Source organism: Oreochromis aureus, linkage group 10, assembly GCF_013358895.1.
Source record: "Oreochromis aureus strain Israel breed Guangdong linkage group 10, ZZ_aureus, whole genome shotgun sequence".
NCBI classification, from domain to species: domain Eukaryota; kingdom Metazoa; phylum Chordata; class Actinopteri; order Cichliformes; family Cichlidae; genus Oreochromis; species Oreochromis aureus.
The window spans coordinates 1618674-1638467 of NC_052951.1; the positions used below are offsets into that span (position 1 = coordinate 1618674).

Genomic DNA, 19794 nt, shown 5'->3' on the forward strand with positions numbered 1-19794 from the left:
CTGGCTGTAACCAAACTAACAATAAAGTCGGTTCTCAGATTAAAACAATTGAAACGGGCTTTGGCTTATCTCAGGATGTGAATTACAAGTTGACTCTTTGAGCTTTGATCCCTCCTGCGCTCACAGAGCTGCGTGCAGCGTGCACGTCAGACTGCTGGATCTTTGCTTATGCTGCTGCCTTGGATCCGGCTACATGCTATTAGCATCTGGGTCCTAATCAAAGTTGAGATCAGTGCTCAGAGGACCGTCACACTAGACTGAGCTCATCGTCAGCGTTCACACCATTAAAAAGCATTCAAAGCTGATTAAAAGACAAATGTCAGTAATAACTGGGTGTCTAATTAAAGGGCACTGAAATCAAATTAACTTAATTGGTACAATGAAATCTACTAAATGGACAATTTGAGCACATTAGTGTCACAGTTAACCATCAGTGCCAAGCTGCTGACATAAATATCATGAAGACCATGCCTGTGGCAAGATTTCTTCTTAATTTGTGAACATTTTAGTGTCGAGTCAATTTCAGACAACAACAATGTAGTGCTCCTCATCCAGGATTGGGAACAGTGAGCGGGAAGAAACTGACTTTATGTGGTTCAGTTCTAAGAAAATCTCTATTAGTACGATTATTTTACACAGTGAGAATCTTGTTCCAAGAAAACACAGTTTTACTCCAGGGTTTTAACTCCCACTATCCCATATTTAATAGAAGGCCACAATAAGTACAAATCAATACATTCATCTACTTAACATCAAATGAGCACAACTCATATTACACTAAAGAGGTATTCCCTTGCTGTGGCTCTACTATCCATGAGCAGATTGATCAAGTATTCTCCTGTCACATTTCATCTCCCCCTGAATGAAGGACAGGTGGATATCAACATCACCCTATTAGAGCACTTCGCTCTCGCTCTGCAGGCCTACTTGTTGTTCCTAGAGTATTTAAAAGTAGAATGGGAGGCAGAGCCTTCAGTTTTCAGGCCCCTCTTCTGTGGAACCAGCTTCCAGTTTGGATTCAGGAGACAGACACTATCTCTACTTTCAAGATTAGGCTTCAAACTTTCCTTTTTGCTAAAGCATATAGTTAGGGCTGGACCAGGTGACCCTGAATCCTCCCTTAGTTATGCTGCAATAGACGTAGGCTGCCGGGGATTCCCATGATGCACTGGGTGTTTCTTCTTCACTCACTATGTGTTAATAGACCTCTCTGCATCGAATCATATCTGTTATTAATTTCTGTCTCTCTTCCACAGCATGTCTTTATCCTGTCTTCCTTCTCTCACCCCAACCGGTCGCAGCAGATGGCCCCGCCCCTCCCTGAGCCTGGTTCTGCTGGAGGTTTCTTCCTGTTAAAAGGGAGTTTTTCCTTCCCACTGTCGCCAAAGTGCTTGCTCATAGGGGGTCATATGATTGTTGGGTTTTTCTCTGTATGTATTATTGTACGATCTACACGCACACACACACATGCGCACACACACAGGTCGCTCTCTAAACAAAAGGAATTTGGCTTTTTTGGCTTTTCCCATGTTGCACTTTTTGTGGCAACTAGCAGTTGGTGGTGACTGTCTAATCATCTGAACTGATCTGCATCAACTGACACTGCAGCACCTTAATGGGCTCTGGAAACAGCAAGAGCACTTTGTAATCAGCCAACAACTGTGGGCACATTTAAGGGATATTCTCATCTCTATGGCTGATGAATATATTTGATGTCAAACACACCAAATGCTGCAATGAGCCACCCGAGGTCCCTCTGAGAAATTGTGACCTGATGAATACAAACTGTAATCATTTAAGTTAACAAAAAATACAAAGTACACATTTAGGCATTAAAACCAGGTGAAAACCACCAAAGGGCAATGAAGTTTGTGTGTGGGGACTGAGATTGTTCAGTATGTAGATGAAAAAACATGATGGGAAAATGACAATAAATAAATAAATAAACAAACATCATCAATAGGATGTAGTTTATTACACCAAACAAAGACCTTTGAGACCACGTCCTCCCAAACAAAGACTCACATGTTCATATTTCTGATATCCAGTTCAGCACAGGAAGTTCAGATGTGTGAACTGAAGTCACAGACTCGAGCTGCACACAGGTGCTGACACTTGCTGTACCTGCTGTACCTTTGCAGCGTGTTTGCCCGGCACAGACTAATCCCCGGAACTCTTTAATTCAATCCACAGGATTATCTGGCACCTGTACAAGACACAATTAGCTGTAACCATAAACCTGTTAAACACGTTCTTGTCCACCCATGCAATGCGATGCGATGGGCAGGAAGCTCTGCTCCTGGGATCCATGGGCGACGATCAATCTGAGTGGACAGAAATACACCGGGGGACAATCCCAAACAAATCCAGGACACCCTCTCCAGGGTTAGTTGCCTCAGGCATTAATAAGCCCAGGATTACACAGGATATGAAACTCCAAACAGGGAAGTTGGAGGAGCCAATTATTTCTCCTGTGCTCACACTCATGAGTCGGCACCCTGCAACAAGCCTGACCTTCCTGGAATCCTGAAAATGTTACCCGATTGGGGTCTCTCTAATAAGGACAGACTGGAATGGGATCACCCCGCCCTCCCACCTCCCACCTCCAGAGAGATGAAAACTGATCTGCAGATTTGTGCAGGTGAGGCCGGCTCCACCCTCTGTCCTCGTGACACTGCTCAGGCTGACCAGTAGCAGAACCTACGAGCTGCTGACCTATTTTTAGAAAGGGTTAGCACTGGCTTGAGTCCAGCGGAGATGGCAGGTTAATACAGAAGACAAACCGAGTGCAATCCATCTTTTGCCAACTCTTAAAATTCCCACTTACGGCTCTCAAGACGGTGCTGGTGATCTGTGATGATTTGAACCCGCAGAGGATTAATGTGCTGCTGCAGAAAATGAGAAGCCATCCATCCTTCCCATTGAGAGTAATACACTAAATCCCCCAAAGAGCCACAATTTCCCAGTGATCTCTATCCATTCTCATTGCTGCTGGAACCCTGTGGTCAGGTGGAAGGGATGCTGCTGTATCAGCTCTGATGCACAGTGGCTGGTGAGGCTGCAGCTTACCGTCATCTCTAACAATAATGCATACCACATGAGCAAGACATAACCTAAATTCATAAGTGTATATTGCCACCTCTGCCTGATATGCTTTTACTCCTTCACCTGCTGCTAAAACAGCTTCAGACCATTCAAGTCATGAACTGCTACAGCTTGGGAGGCACCTATCCCAAATCCCCAGTGCCAGGCTGCTATCACAGGACTTCCCTTCCTACAAATACTGACAGCAGGTCGGCTGTTACAGGAATGGCAGTGATCATCTGATCTGTATCACTATGAGATAATGCCTCAACAGTTACAATATACGGCAACGTTATTCACTTACTTTTATCAACATCAGTTTATGCACTCTGTAATATAATGTTAGACAGCATTAGCAATGTCCAGCGATACTAGCAGCAGCATGTCTGAAAGTAAAAAAGGTTTCTGTTCACATGTTTATTTTGTTTTCCCCAAAAAAATTCAGGAAGCTTGTAAATGTATTATGCAACGTGTAAATACGTGTATTAGGTGGATACAAACTGCACTCAAAGAATCCTAGTTTCTGGGTTATAAAGCTGTTTGTCAGTTTTTGACAAATAAATCATTGAGTTAACCTTGGAGACCAAATTTGAATGGATTGTTAACATGAGCCCACTCTGCACCTCTGCAACGCTTTAACAGAAATCATTCAACATTTTTAAGCTATCGAGTTTGCAGAGAGAATGACACACACACACACACACACACACACACACACACACACGTGTGGGTTTGCTATCCTCGTGGGGACATCCCATTGACATAATGCTTTCCCTAGCCGCTTACCCTAAACCTAACCATAACCTAATTGTAACCCTGACACTAAAACCACATTTTGAGTGTGAAAATTGCTTTCAACCCAAAAGTCCCCACCAGTATAGTAAATGTCAGGTTGTGGTCCCCACCAGGATAGTAGACACACACACACACACACACACACACACACACACACACACACACACACACACACACACACACACACACGTCACCTAACTGGGGAAGAGAAAAGGAAACTTTTAGTCCACATGTTTAACCAAAGTCAGGGAATTTCAGGGCATCACCAGTTTTAGATTTCCTCCTAAGAATTGATTGTAAATGTAGGGACACTCGCATGCACCGACACACGCACCTGATTGGACAGGCTACGAAAACACAACACAAAAGCTCAAACTACAAACACAATAAACACACACAAAAAAAAGACTTGATTCTCAGCTAATAAAACGCACCTCTTCGCTGTATGTTTTTGTAGACTTACATGATGTCGGCCCGGCCGTGTCTGGGCACGCTGCTAGCAAGGCCAAAAATGTGCATTAAAATGATGACAGTAATCTGATTCATCCACAACTACAGGCTCCTGTTCCCTTAGAGCAAAGCATACATGTAGATGCTGACATTCCCGTTTGGCAGAAAGCTTATCGTGCTTGTGCTGTGAATGGTTGTCAGGTGTGTAAATTTCATATGCGGCAGCCTGTCAGAGGTGTTGTGCAGGCTTGATGTTCTGAGATGAGACAGCGGCGCATTAAGTGAAGACAGGTGTTCTCCTTACACGGCACACGGTTGCACCGATACGGTTTCACGTGCACGTGTGTCTTTACGGTCTAATGAGCATGACAGTGTGAGCGGGTGGAGATTACAGGCATCTCAATGACAACATGACTTAACGTTCATGGCCTCCAACTATGGATAATGATCTAATAAATGCAATTAGCTGCACATTACACTTGACATGTAACGGAGAGTAACGGTCGTTCCATCCTGTGAGCAGGTTTGGCTTTCTCTGCCAATAAGCTCCTTTGTGAAATGCATTTCAGAGAATTATCACTGGGGGAAAAAATACATTTTTCCAAGGTTATATGGCCTTCACAGGATTATAAACATCATAACAAAGGCAATTGTTAAGCTGTTATCTCTTTGGAACAGATTTCTTAATGTGGATTTGATGTGTGAAGAAAAAAAAGAAGACCCCAGCTGGCCTGAAAATCCTTACAGAAACAAGTGGTTATGTTCTTTGTGTGGGGAAAGGTCACAGACAGAGGCCTGCCAAGGCATCGCCATGAGCAAGCTGCTGATATCAGACAGGAAGCAAATGTTTAGCCCATTAGCCCCTCGATGACTTAATCATGGCACGCCCAAAGAGGTTCTTTACAGCTTTACAACATTTTTCAGGCTTTGTGGAACACTGGCAGACAACACAAACTATTTAAAAAGACAAAAAAAGACAAATTAAAGTCAAACGTCACCAAAGAGACACTTGTATGGTATGAACTCTAAACCTAGAAGAATCATCTGCAACAATGAATGCTTTAAGTGGTAGTTTTGGACAAACATACCTAAAGTGTTTCAGCTTCATATCTTTATAAACTGAATCTGTCAGCAGGTTACAGCTGCCACTGAAACACACAGAGCCACTATAATGAGGAAACCTCACAGTGGGAAAAAAGGAACTTGCAATATACATAAAAACAACATTTTACAAGACTTTTTCTTATTTACATTTGCCGATGGCAATCAGTGATGATTCCATCGTGCCAGCCACATCCTTCATCCCACTGATATCGGAGCCAGTTTATTCTCGAGAAATGTGAGAAACCCTATGGGCTGTAAGCCTTTCTCTTCCTTTGTAAGTAACGTTAGCAGCAGCATTGAAGAGTCTCCTATTCTCCACCCTTATGCCAGCCACAAAGAGAAATTTTGATGCAGAAGCCTGGAAAGAGGAGCTGAGGTTGGTCAATTCTCTGCAACTCTCACAAAAATAGGCTTCCCTCTCCAAAAAAAAAAAGAAAAAAGAAAAAAAAAAGAGCGGCGGTGTCAGCTGGCCCAGGGTTACATGCTGCTCCTCCTCCAGGTTTTCATCAAAAGACTACCAGCTCTTTCATGCAGTTCCATCATTCATGCAGAATTATATTTATACAGCAGTACAGCAAAAACACCAGGGCAGAAAAAGTAGAGAGCATCATATAGAGAAGTTGAAGAGCAGCATACTGTCAGAGGAGATCTTAAGCTGCCTTTTGTTAGAACTCGGCTGAAATCTCAACTGTGATGGCCACGGGAATCGATTCCTCCCCCTGCAATGCCCCCACCTCCACTGCTGTCTGCACAGATAATTTACAGAAGCAGGGAAGCTATATACTTCTTCTGTAATGTGTTAATTTGTGATTTTGATGTTGTCATGCTGTGGGATACATTACCGTATTTTTCGGACTATAAGGCGCACTTAAAATCCTTTAATTTTCTCAAAAATCGACAGTGTGCCTTATGTATGAATTCTGGTTGTGCTTACTGACCTCGAACCAATCTTATGTGGCACACGGGGCTCAAAAATCTGTCAAAAATGTTTTAGTATGACTTTGGTAAGCTACGGAGCTGCACTGCTTGATGGATTGTTGGAGCATTATGGCTGCCATAGTCAGGAGCCTCGCGGAGTAATCTGGGTCCTAAACTCCATTACTTCAGGTCCCAAAGTCAAACGAACACTGCGGCATCACTGAGAGTTACAAACTGTCTAAATTCTTTCATCTTTAATAAAATGATCAGTGTTGCTGCTTTACCAGGTGTAACAATTAAGTTTAACATCCAGGCATCCATGAAAACAGGATTTATTACATTTAACAGAGTTAGCAGTTAGCAGGAAGTTAGCTCGCTAGCTTCCACCTAAACATGATATAGCATGTTCTGACTGAGAGATTTCTGAAACATTCAAACGTACAGCTCTGCTATCACTTCCAACATAAATGAAGACAGGAAACTAAACAGCAGTGACGTTTGTAGGGTTACTGAAGTTGGACTAGCTGGTATATAATGATGTGCTACGTGATCGTTAGCGACACAGCTATGTTAGCATAGCATAAACACAGTGAAGCTGGAGGATGAACGCTAACTTTTTTCCACTCGATAAAAGTTAACGTGAAGGTTCCTGATGGTTAGGGACAAATGCAATCCCATGGCAGGATGCTGTAAACGGACCAAACTTCAGTCAGGAGAACAACTGAGATAATCCATCCACAATACGAGGTTAGTCATTAACATACTGCAACAACATGGGAATAGAGCAGCTGTGATAGAATACAGCATTAATGAATCAATGGTACAGAAGTGGAGGAAGCAAGAAGAATGAGTAAAGTTTGACTTATCTGAGTGTTTTGTTTCGCTTAATGCGCCTTATAATCCGAAAAATACGGTAACTGTAAACCAAGTACTGCATCTTGGTGGAAGGGGGAATTACAGTATACAATTTATCTCACGGTGGATATGAATGTCTGAACCAAATTTCAGTGCAACAGCTGATTAGCAATCCCTCAAATTCTTAGCAAGGCAGGAATAATTAAAGGAATGAATACAGCCCAGTCTTCACCGGTGTGGTGGACAGACTGACTGACATTGCTATCCCACGAGCCACAGTGATAGCATGACCAGAAGCATGTGCAAATTACACTATTACTTAATTTGAAAGATTGAAAATCAGATTACAGTTACTACACATTAGGACCCTGCATCTTAACGTACTGTGCTATCGCTAATGATCAGGGACTGCAAAGCAGGCACTTCCATCTATATCGACATGGAACCAATCCATTTATTTAGGAGCTGAAGCATGCCAAACACCCCCTGTTTAGTGCAAAACATACCTGGTCCCAAGTCCACCCATGTATCAATTGAAAGTTGATGTAAACAAAGACAACGCCATCTGTTTAAGCCTGTCTCATTACTACTACATGTTTCACATAGCTGCCACATGTAGGTTGGGTGACAGAACCTTCTGCCAGTGTGTGGGCATTCACTTGAAATAACTCGAGATATGCATTAACTATTTTTATCTTTGTACCATTTCACTTTAAACGAGTATCTCCCTGTGCACTGTCAGGCCCTCTTTAAGGAAATGAAGTGAGCTAAAAATATGGAACAGGTGGCGAGCGCTCAGAGCAGGTAGGGCTAAACCCAAAGGTGTTCGCTGTGACAAGTGCTGCAGAGGGAAAGCCGATGTCGGGGTTTGCAGGGGAGTTTTCAGCATAGATCAGCCTCTCCAGAGGGCAGGCACACACTCAACCACACATTTATTTCAGTTAGCTCCCCGGCCCTGGGACCGTGTGAGAGAACGACATCTGAAGTTAGCAGGACATGAATACAGACACAATTTACAGGGATTTAAGAGCTACTTGTGTTATTTTTCTAGGAAACAAATTTATTGCATTGCTGTCTTACTGTCAGTCTGACGACCGCGTGTCTTTCTAAGAGTACTACTATATCGAACTGTATGGATTTCGTTGAAATCATAATGTGGTAACCAAGACAAAGCTTCAGGAAAGCCACAGAAACATACTAATCAATACTTAAATTTTGCCCTTCTTAAGACGTGCCGGTCTCTCTCATACACAGACTAATGAGAATGAGCGAGAGGTGCAAGTGGGGTGGAGTGCAGGCTAGCACTTGGATGAGGTTAACTGAGAGATCTGAGGACCCCCAGAGTCCTCACTGGTCGTGCTTTGAATGATAAAGGCCAATATGCAGATATAGCTGCGTGCCAGGCGCAGAATGAACTAATGAGGATTCACTTTCTACACCTCTCGCCTCTAAAAAGTAAAATAAACAACTTGTTACTGGCACCTAAATTTTCACAATTATCTTTCTGTTAGGTTGGCTGACATTTAAAATGTCATTTGGAGGATAAAGCAAAGGTTCAAAGGTGAAAGGTCAACTTCAATGTTATGGTAGCAATGGAAAGGTGGTGGCCACCGACACAGCTGTTTAAGTGAACGTCTTCGCTGACGGGTTTAATCAACATCTGCATTCACCTGCCAGCACTAGCATTTCTTGAGTCATACATCTACATCAGGGGTCCCCAATCCCAGTCCACGAGGGCCGGTGTCCCTGCAGGTTTTAGATCTCACCCTGGGTCAACACCCCTGAATCACATGATTAGTTCGTTACCAGGCCTCTGGAGAACTTCAAGACATGTTGAGAAGGTAATTTATCCATTTAAATCAGCTGTGATGGATCAAGGACACATCTAAAACCTGCAGGGACACCGGCCCTCGTGGACTGGGATTGGGGACCCCTGATCTACATCATTTCAGGATACACACTCGTGCTGTTGCCTCACCATAAACGGCAGATAAGTGGTGCTGCAGGTGATCAGATAGGCAGTAACTTGGCTGGCATTGCATCAGGTGCATAATTCAGCTTGTTTCTGCTTGTCTGAACATACAAGCGTCCTCTAACACAGCCAGAAAGTGTCAAATATAATGTAAAGACACTGAGTGGCTAAAGTCCTTCTGACCACCAACCTATCCACTGGCTTTGTGCGCAAACTGTGGCTATGAGACAAAGTAAAATGTGTGGACAAACACCTCTGCCAGTACTATATACTAGCTCCTGACTCTGTGCCCTGGCTGCTCATTTTCCCAAGAGTATTCAAGGAAACACGATCATCGTGATCCCATTAAAGAAGAGTGGGAAGGGTTACTTTCTCTGCTGAGTTAGTAGTAGTTGCTAACTAAAGGGCTGGTTCAATGTTAAAAAAACTCTTATGATCATATAAGATCGACACAGCCACTGTGACATTATCCACTGAATTCTCAGCAGTTCCACATCTGTGATTTATCACCAACCCTTTTATTCAGTGTTAGCTGTGTGTTTGGTTCTCTGACTGACTCTGTGCAGACCATCAGGATTTGAGCAACCCAACTTGAAGAATGTACCTTAGGCTGCCTGAAAGTTTGTACTTGATGTCATCATTCATCGATTTTGAGCACTTATCCTAAATATGGAGATTCCTCATTTTTTATTTCAGGACAACAACATCTAATTAGATTGTGTGACAAACTACAAACCCAGCAACTACCAAGCAGTGGGCTAGAATTACTCTTTCTTTTCAGCATATAAAGATGCATATGTAAAGATTTGTTTTTCAATATGATTGAATATTTCAATTTGACCAATCCAAACAATACTGTAGCATGCACTAGTTAGTAAAAGTAAAGATGTTTTTCATTGCTAGTTTAGCCTAAACATGGAGTCTGAGGGTATTGACTTACTTTTTGTGGAGGAACTGCAGTTATTAGTGCTTCCATGTTGGCTTCATTGTTCAGACTTGTAAGTTGAATCTTCAATATATGAATCAGACAGGATACAAACCACGGCCTCCTTTGTACCGTGCTGATAAGTGACCAATATCCAGAAAGCGCCATCAACAGGAACAGGAAACAATACATAAAACAGAGTGGGACACAGAGTCCTCTTAACCTGCTTTAACTCTGTCATCTCAGCCATGTTGGCGAGCTCACCTGTTACAATTACTTCATGCATCTATTCATCCTACGCCGCTAGAGTCATTCTGACAGAGTGAAACTCTGCAACAATACACCGAGAGCTTCTACAAAGGAGGCAGAATCACTACAGCGAGTACAGCTGCTGCTCTTTTCTCACAGCTGTAACATGAAAGCCTGCGAGACATCAAATAAAGCGCTCTTTGGCGCGGATACAAATAGGCCTGAGCGTCACTCTCCAGACTGGAAAACACACTTGAGATGCACGTAATGAGTTGTCTTATATCTCTGGTGAGGAAGACTACTGTCACTATCTGTGACAGTATTTATACAGCTAAATCTCCTGCAAAATGACTCATTATGGCTGATGTCTCTTAAAAAAACCAACAACCCGAGAACAAAGGCTGTGCGTAACTGAACTTCTTCATGTATTAAATACAGGCTTTGTTTGAATATCAAAGCATCAAATCCCAAGAATAATGTCTCACCAATCTAGGTCAAAGGTCAGGCACAGATTTCCATTTGGATCCAAATCTGTGAATCTTCATGGCTGACACACACAAACATGTAGAGGTGTAGCTCATCTCCACCTGATGATGATCACTGGACTCTCTTACAGTGAGCAGTGGACACACCACCATGCAAACAAACAGAAGGGCCTTGATTTGATCAAACGATGGTACTTGAAGCTCTACAGACACTTAATGACCACAAATGATCGAAAATACAAAATGACAAGCTGCAGGGTCAAGTGGTTGTCATCTCCAACCAGCTACAAGCAGTCGCAGGGCTGCTCACTGTCACAGTCTCAGAGCGATGCAGAACAATGTTCAGGCCTTCATGTAAATCTCTTTAAGATTTATTTAAAACACTAATGGTAACACACACACACACACACACACACACACACACACACACATAATACATATTTCTTTCTCCTCCCAGCCTCATGCAAGTAATTTCCCAGAGGGGCTGAAGGAGCTGGGAGCTGTTGACATGTCCTCCTTTTTAGTCACTGAGCTGTGTCTCTACTATGGTTCCACAGCCCGTGTAAGAAAGGAGTTTAAGCCATCGGCGCCTTCAGTTCCTTCAGTGGGGAAAACAGAAGTAATCCATGCAAAAGCAAATAATGAAATAAAATCTTGTTTTAATCCAAGTATATCTGCAATATGCTTGTAAACAAACAACTCTTGGCAATGCATGGTTCATTTTTGGGCACATCACTTGACAAACACCAAAATGCAGCCATCACCTGTGCACATGTTTTGTTCAAACTGGAGAACCATTTAAAAAGCCCATCATGCTGTTTCCAACTTCCATTCCTGGAATTCAGTGCTGATACGGCTGCATAGAAAAACAAACACTAAATAAGCCCAAAAGAGGGAAGCTGAGCTGCTCGGGAACCATATTCGCAATACATCAGCACTGCTGCAACAGAGCCTCCAGCCAATTCAGCTGAAGTCACTTTAGTTACTAACCCTGCGGGGATTCAAGTCATCATACTGTCGACCAAGCCAAACAGAAACTGGTTTTCTCTGTGCTGAGTAAACACCATGCCTCACCGGACTAATTGTTTAGGCTCGGGTTAAGAAGGAAGTCAGAGACGACTCTGCAACTATTTGTGTGTTATTCAGGCGCTCGCTGATTGTTTTTCCAAGGTGAGCTACCGAATGAGTCTGTTCATTCGTTCTTGAAGCTATCCTTCAAGCGACTTCAAAAATTCAGGCGCGTGTCTCATAAAGCGTGAGAGCAAACAGTCCTTCTCCAGGCAAGCCGAGTGGCTCCCTGCTGTTGGAGATAAGATCTCAAAATAAGCCTTATGAGCTGGTACTACAGTCACACCGAGTGCAGGCAGGTCAAAATGACACCCTAAATATGTCTAGAAAGCTCCGTCTACATTTAAATTAAAGCTGTTAGCTACAAAGTCCATTGCTGTGTAGCTCAAAGTTTCTCAGCTCTGGTTGAGTAGATAGATTTCCCACCTCATAATTTGTCAATGCAAAGTGTTCTGCACTCCAGTTGGACGCTACTTCAATCACACTCGACAAAACTGGGAGAAGTTTAACTCTGAACTACAAGTGGCCTAATTTCATCCACTTCTGTGGTCTCCTTACCTTTACTTTCCAAAAAAAAAAGGAAGATGATAATGTGCCTATCGATATTTATATTAAGTGTAAATAGCTGAAATCTTTTAATGATCTTAAAATGAGATACTTTGCTCATCGAGCACAGAGAAAGAACAGACAGTGGGGTCCTGTCTCATCAACACTGTGCAGGCAAACGTGCCCTGCTGAGCACCGTTTGTTGCAACTATATAATTAACCGCAGGACAAAGTTCATATTTAGTCAGCTTATCCTTTCAATGACATTTTCTTAAGCAAATTGAATTAGTGCTGGGCCATACGACGATATATATCGTGTGGACGATAGAAAAGTGTCTATCATGCCATTTGTCTTCTATGTTTCTAACCCTAATTTTATAAATTATTACATAAAATATATCATTAACCCTTTACAACCGGTCAGAGCGGGCACGCTCCGTTTTGCGTTACTATTTTTAAATCCCTGTAGAACTGGAACCACGTAAGGTAGCGCAATCATTTTTTTTGCATATGAAACCGGAGGAGTTGTACTTACATCTTATTCCATTAGCTTGTCCTAAGTCACGGTTTCCTTCCACATATAGCTTTGCAAAAATTGCATAAAAAGCACTTCCAGCAACAAAAACATAATATTCCAGAAACACGCTTTGCCGATCTGATCAGCTGTTCATAACACTTCCTACTGGAATATAAGTCAGCCGCGAACTATCGCATGTCCGCCATTACCTGTCCGAAACAGGAAGTGACATCATTTTCGTGCAAAATGTAGTTTTTTACCTTCAAAGCCTATGTTGGTGTTTTTAAAAGTCATGTTTGACTTTATGCTTTTCTGTGTCGTTTCTGGGAGGCTTAGAAGTCAAATTACACTGTTGGAAATAGTTTATTTTGATGCACATGCTGTGTTTTTGCAAATTTGCATTATAATATTTATTTTCATTTTTCCTGCAGTATATAAAAATTAGTGTATCTCAAAAATAAAACTATGAAGACACTCAAAATAAATTTCTCGTGGTTGGAAACTACTTTGTGCAACTTTTTTGTATTTACAGTTTTGAGGGATAAGCCTCTTAAAATTCTCTAATTAGAAATATATGTTAAAAAAAAAAAACAATAACGATTTTCAATTTTTTTGTAGTTTATTGCACTTTTTTGCAATTTATGTAGTTACTATGGACTTAATGCATACATATTATTAAAATTTGGGCTATAACTGTTGTATTGATGTATAGCAACTTGAAATGCTCCCACAAATGGCTCCACAGCATGTAAAATGTAAAGATAAGCTCTGGCTCTATTTTCTCTTGCATAAAGTTAAAAGTATAAAAAAATGATATTTTTCGCAAAGAAACTCCATCTTGTGGTTTTGCGACATGGTGCTGCTTTACGTGCACCCGGATTTGCGACATGCTTTACGGTAACTCAAAACAAAGACTGCACCCTCTCCACTCGCTGTTTACAGACTGCATACTTTCCAGATGACCACAGGTCAGGTGGTATATCGTGATATAAAATAATTCATATTGTGATAAATATTTTTTCCCATATCGCCCAGCACTAAATTGAATTATAACATTTGATCCTCATATTTGAGAGGCTACAAACAGTGAAATTTAGTCCTTAAATTCCACAAATGATGACTTTAAACTCACACGTGTTCATTTTGAGGATTCATCTTCTGCTGGCTATCTAATCAATAAATAATTACAGCTTGTGGCTCACAGAGGGATACCTGTGATCACATGAGACATGCCAGTGTGGAACTGGACTAAAACTGGGCCCTCCACAGTGACCCTGGAAGAGGTGCTCTAATTTTCTGGTTTGCACAGTTAAATTCTTGACAAATGTCTTGTGTGGTATAAGGCCACATCATGTTCTGCCAGGTGCATGACACAAATAAGCGGCACATCACGCACGTTGCGTTTCGGTGCAGCTCCCAGCTCCAGGGTGCAAAAAATTCAGTGCAACAAACTGCAGAGTGACCCAGCCTCCTTATGCGAGCGATCCACTGAACATCAATAAAACACGGTCAGAAAGCACGTGCGGGCAGCTCCATCTGCATTGCACAACAACACCAGCGTACTTCCCCCTGTGTTACAGTACGGCGACTGCCCCGAGACCAGACGGGAACACACCGGGAATGCGAGGATTTAGAAGAAAAAAAAGTTTGTCTTACCCACAAAAAAGAAAAAGAGCGCTGGTGCGTGCTCGAGCCCCGGATCCAGAGGGTTGTCCCGCTCGGACGCGCGGTGCCTGCTTGAGTCACTCTCTTCGCTGCCTTTTGTTCACAGACGGGCACCTCATCGGGCTTCTGCGCTAGGTGTGAGGCTGGATCGGCTGCTGACCCGAGGTGTGTCCCGTGTTTTGCACCATCGTTTCCGGAAAGCACGGGCGGACCAGCCTACACTAGCCTCTTTTTGTTTACAATGCAGCCACAGAGTAGTGAAGACACCCAGCGGCAGATCGCGCACACACACACACAGCCACACACACAGCCCTGCAGCTGACTGCTGCTGCACCACTGCAATGGGAGCACAGCGGCAGCAGCAGCAGCAAAGGGGGCTGACCACAAACACTTTGACACACTCTGACTGCTGTGTAGCACGTCGACAGCACGCCGAGCACCCCCCTAACTTTTTGTTATTCGACGAGGAATGAAAGCACGGGTCCTAAGACCCGCCCTGTTCCCGCAGCATGGCCAGTCGGTGCCGACGGCCGTGGAAAACTCCGATACTGGCGCTACTGGTCACTGCAGGTCGCAGTGTGCGACCTGCAGCTTCACATAAAGCAGCACAACTCCTGGTGTGCGTTATAGAATAAAGCGTCGTGTGTGTCCCGGATTAGATTACCGGGTTTATAACCACAGATGTGGATCTGCCATAATCATCCATCCATTTAATACTGGACGGTGTCTACAGTAGTGTAATTAGCGCCTCTGCTGGCCATCCTGCTTCGTTTCCCCAGAAATAAAATTCCAGGGAAGGTCTGACTAATTAGTGGAGATAAGAGAAACACTCGGTGAAACAGTCTAATTGCTGATCCCCACTTTGTTACCAGCATCCGGTCGCCAAAACACTCAAGTTCTTCTCATTTCTTTGGCTGAATCTATGAAATAAATGCCACCCTACCACTGAGACCACTTCAGTGAACAGCAGGTGATCAGCTGGAGGACTAGATGCATCTTTCAGGCTCTGTGTCGGGGTTTTTAACGGATGTTTTTCCCATTTCGTAAGGACGTGGCTTGCAGACACTGTTCATCTGTTATAGAGGGTTTTTAAGGCTTGCCACTTCTCCTTTTTTTCCTCTACTTGTCCAGTTTCCTCTTTTTTTAAAAAAAAAAAGACGCACTGTACACAATGGTGAACTATGTCAAGTTTTCAGTTAATAGCTGTTAGAAATTATCTTGTTTATGCAAACATACTATTCGTGCCTGTTAACTGTGATCGTTGGCATTTTCACTGGTTCATCCATTGAGTCTTATGCCTTTTGTACAATTCTGAAGTCAGTGTTAAGTGGATTAACAAACAACATTAACAACAACTGAAGAACTACAGCTCAAGACAGCATTAAAGAACTTACAAGTCTGGCTCCTTGGAAGCAAAATATTAAAAAATGAGTTGGCTCAGGACTTTTGAACAATACTGTACCGCAATAGCATCTAATGGTCTCAAGGAGGTCAGGTGGCCAGTGGAGGAAGAGAGAGATGGTGTGTGATGTAGTACAATGCAGCTACCAATAGGGAAAATATTAAAAAGAAATAGTAAAATCTATGAGTGCTTATGCCATATGTGCATTTTATGTCCTATAAGATACTCCATATAATTGTTATGTAATGTCAAAAATAGTAGGAGTGAAGTATTAGTCCAGTAATAAAATCATTCCTAATATTTTGGTAAAAATGTTATGAAGCATCTTATGAGGCATAAAATGTGCATATGGCATAAGCACTCAGAGCCCGTCTGACCTTCCCGTTCAGACCCAAGGTGTTTAGAAAGCTTAGCATCACTGTGTAATACAGACTTTGAAAAGGTTTATTAAATAAAACACTTTGCAGTTGCTTCCTATGTGCACCCAGTGATCCCCCTAGTCACACATAACGCCATAATCAATATATCTAATTATGTGCACTGCTGACAGGGCAAAGTGGAGCCTTCCATCTAATTGCTATCAGGCCTTTTGCTGCAGTGGATCCATCATGTCCTCTAAGACACATTTAAGCTGACGTAAGTCTTCATTTAATAGCAATACTGGTAGGGAAATGCACAAGGGGGTTCAGCTCAGCAGAAAGCACTGGTTTTGTGTTTGCCATTTTGCTCGTGTTTGTCTTTTTGTCGTTATACTTCCAAAGGAAACACTAACAGGCAGCCTTTTTTAGAGCATTTACAAACCAGCCCCACTAAAACACAACATACCTTTTTTTGGTCAGGTTTGTGAAAGTGTGTGGACCCAACTGCAGACAAATTAAGTCATTTATTAAAGCTAACTGACTTTTAAGAGAAACAAATAACTAAACAAGTTACAAGGACTACAGGAACAAGCAGGAAACAAATGAACAGATTAGATAATACAATATGACAAAGAACAGAAGCCGACAAGGAAAGCGGAAACAGGTGTGGAACTAAACACAGCTGAAACTAATCAAGGAGAGCAAGAAAAGGGGAAGTAAAACAAGGAACAAGACACAGGCGACGACTGCTAACAAAATAAAACAGGAAGTAACACAACAAAAGAAAACTAACATAGAGACAGGGACTTAACAAGAAGATACACAGGGAAGCAGGACAAAGTGAAACTCAAGGAGTTAAAACAAAAACAGAAACTAGACTGTAATAAGTAGCAAAACTACTCTGACAAACTAATCATAAAGAAACCAGTCAAGAAATCTCTGCTACACGAAGAGAATACACTTGAAACCCTTGAAACACTTACACAAATGCAAAACTCAAGCAAAAACCCAGATCCATGACACAGACCGGGGAAAACACAATTAAAAAATACATCACGTTAACAATTCTAAATAATCTTTCTTTCTTTCTTTGTAGTAGTGATGCAGACTGTGCATGTGGCTACAGTGCTTGGTGAACTTTAACCAGGAGGACTTCATCGTAAACCTGACACACATTTGCTGTTGGTAAAATCAAACGCTCCACAGCAAAGAGGAACATTTTTGGATGGCTTATGAATTAAACTTGCATGTGTAATATTTTTAAGTCTAATGCCAAATACTGTACATACTGTATGCCGTATGCATGCTGTACACCCTATATTACACAGTCAAAGAGTCTGAATGTAAGAACATCTGTTTTTGAAGAACCATACCTTCGTTTACATTATCATAAAAGAGCTGTGGTGAGTCTCACAGTGCCTGAGCTCACTGAGCTGGTTTGGACACAGTTCCATATGAGAGCATGAAATAAACAACATTTACACCTTTCTCCTTCTTAAAAAGCCCAGAATGATGACACACGTATTTAAAAGAGAAAGTGAAACTTTTGCACATCCGTCATTCAAGCGAGACATCAAAGTGGTGTAACACAAAGTCAAACACACGTTTGAGTAGGACTTTAAATATTTATTATCTCAGTCGAGACACCTCGCTCAGTCTGAAACGTGTCAGTCTGATGAATGGATGTTTAGTTTACTGCAGTCTGCAGTAGGAATCTGTGTGACGTAGTTTGGCATCAGGAGGTGCGATTTCAAACAAGTGCCGGCGCCAACTTCACACTTTCATTTCATTATCATCAATAAAATTCTTCATGAAGACACTCCATCAGGCATAGCTCCATGGTGGGTCGAATAAAGTCAGCTATTTCTGCTAATTACCTACTAATAAATGAACACACAGTACAAACATCACCTCTGTGTTTGTCTTCACACGTCACCGGATGTGTCCGAGTTGTGTGACAGCAGCGATGGATCACCGAGAAGAGAAACACGATTAATGATTGTGATTTAAACATCTGCAGCAAGCATGAAGATGGATTAGAGTAGATTAACAACATGCAGGCCCGGGTGGATGTGAGTCATTCCTTGGGAATACAGTCCTCATGATGGACTTTCTGGGTGTATCCCCATCTCTCACCAGTGTCAATGTCAATATTCCCAGGGTTAACTGAGCTCACATGTGGAAGAGTCACATGTCCTGAATTTGCAAAATCTGTATTTGCAGTCGGCACATACATTTGACCAGGCTCTTAGTTTTGATAAAGATATTTTAATAGCCTGCTTTTTGTTCATTTAGGAAATATTACCTGGATCAGTCGAATGTTGGCCTTGTTTCCACACAGTCAGACTACTGGAAGTCACTGTAAGGCGTTTGTGGTCCAAATTACAGCTGTGGAGCTACTTACTGAGTGTTCTCATCTGACACCTTTTTTGTCCTCTTTGCACATCCGTTCCCATGAAGTTCAGACTTCAGTTTAACATCTTGGTGATCACTTTCAGGGCTCTGATTGGTCAAACTCTTAGACCCACATCTAACATGCAGGTCATTGAAGTCTTCTGATCGAACCAGCTGTTGTTCTCTGTTCACTGGCTGAAAACTAAAGGAGAAAGTGTGTGATGATGGTGTCGCACTATGTTTGAGACCTGTGAGCAGCTCAAGCTTTATTCGCACAGGCTCACTTTCCACTAGCGGATACTGTTTCCTTTTAATATTTGTGTTTTTATTGGTCGATTGTGGTTGTGAAGCACTTTGTGATCTTCATCTAGAAAAGTGCTATAAAAATAAATGTTACTTACATGTAAAAAATAGTAAGTGCTAAATCTAAATAAAATTCACACTATAAATATGAAAATCCCACTACAATACATAAGCTTAAGGTGTAGTTAATAATTCATTTTTGTATGATGAGAATAAATCAAAACTTTTAGCTATTTTATACATGAATTGGTTAGTTCAGTGATTGATGGGAGGGATTTACTGCAGGTAATATGAATGCATGGAGTCAGACAGTGTTAGAGGTGTTCATCATCATCATCATCATCATCTTTATTTATAAAGCACTTTAAAAACAACCACAGCTGACACAAAGTGCTGTACATTAGAACTAAATAATCCTATCACATAAGATATAAATAAAAGCCAAATACAAATAAAGATTATAATTATTAATTCGTTAGTTAATAAATGATTAAATTAAATTATTATTATTATTATTTTAAAATAGTTTCAATTAAAAGCCACAAATTGTTACACCTGAGAAGCTGGAACTATTAAAAATAAATAGATATTAATTGTCAGTTCATTTGATTTTCCAATCTCTTGTTACGTTGATCAACTTTATGTTTTCAATGCAGAATCTTAAATGACCTTCAAACTACAGCCGGCTGTATCGTACAGCACA

The 19794-nt window shown here is 41.8% G+C and overlaps 1 protein-coding gene across 6 annotated transcripts in view; it reads right to left on the reverse strand.

Annotated features, from left to right (window-relative positions):
- camkk1a (calcium/calmodulin-dependent protein kinase kinase 1, alpha a) overlaps positions 1-16981 on the reverse strand; it is a 55030-nt gene extending 38049 nt beyond the window's left edge. Inside the window, exon 1 of one of the 6 annotated variants that reach the window (XM_039618245.1) lies at positions 16861-16981. The gene's annotated coding sequence lies outside the window, so the exon portion shown is untranslated. Of the gene's footprint in view, positions 1-5417; positions 5436-12986; positions 13006-14624; positions 15396-15576; positions 15682-16860 lie in introns of those variants that run through there. The other 5 variants (XM_039618246.1, XM_031748075.2, XM_031748076.2 and 2 more) reach the window with 5 other exon arrangements.
- Positions 16982-19794: the final 2813 nt, after the last annotated feature.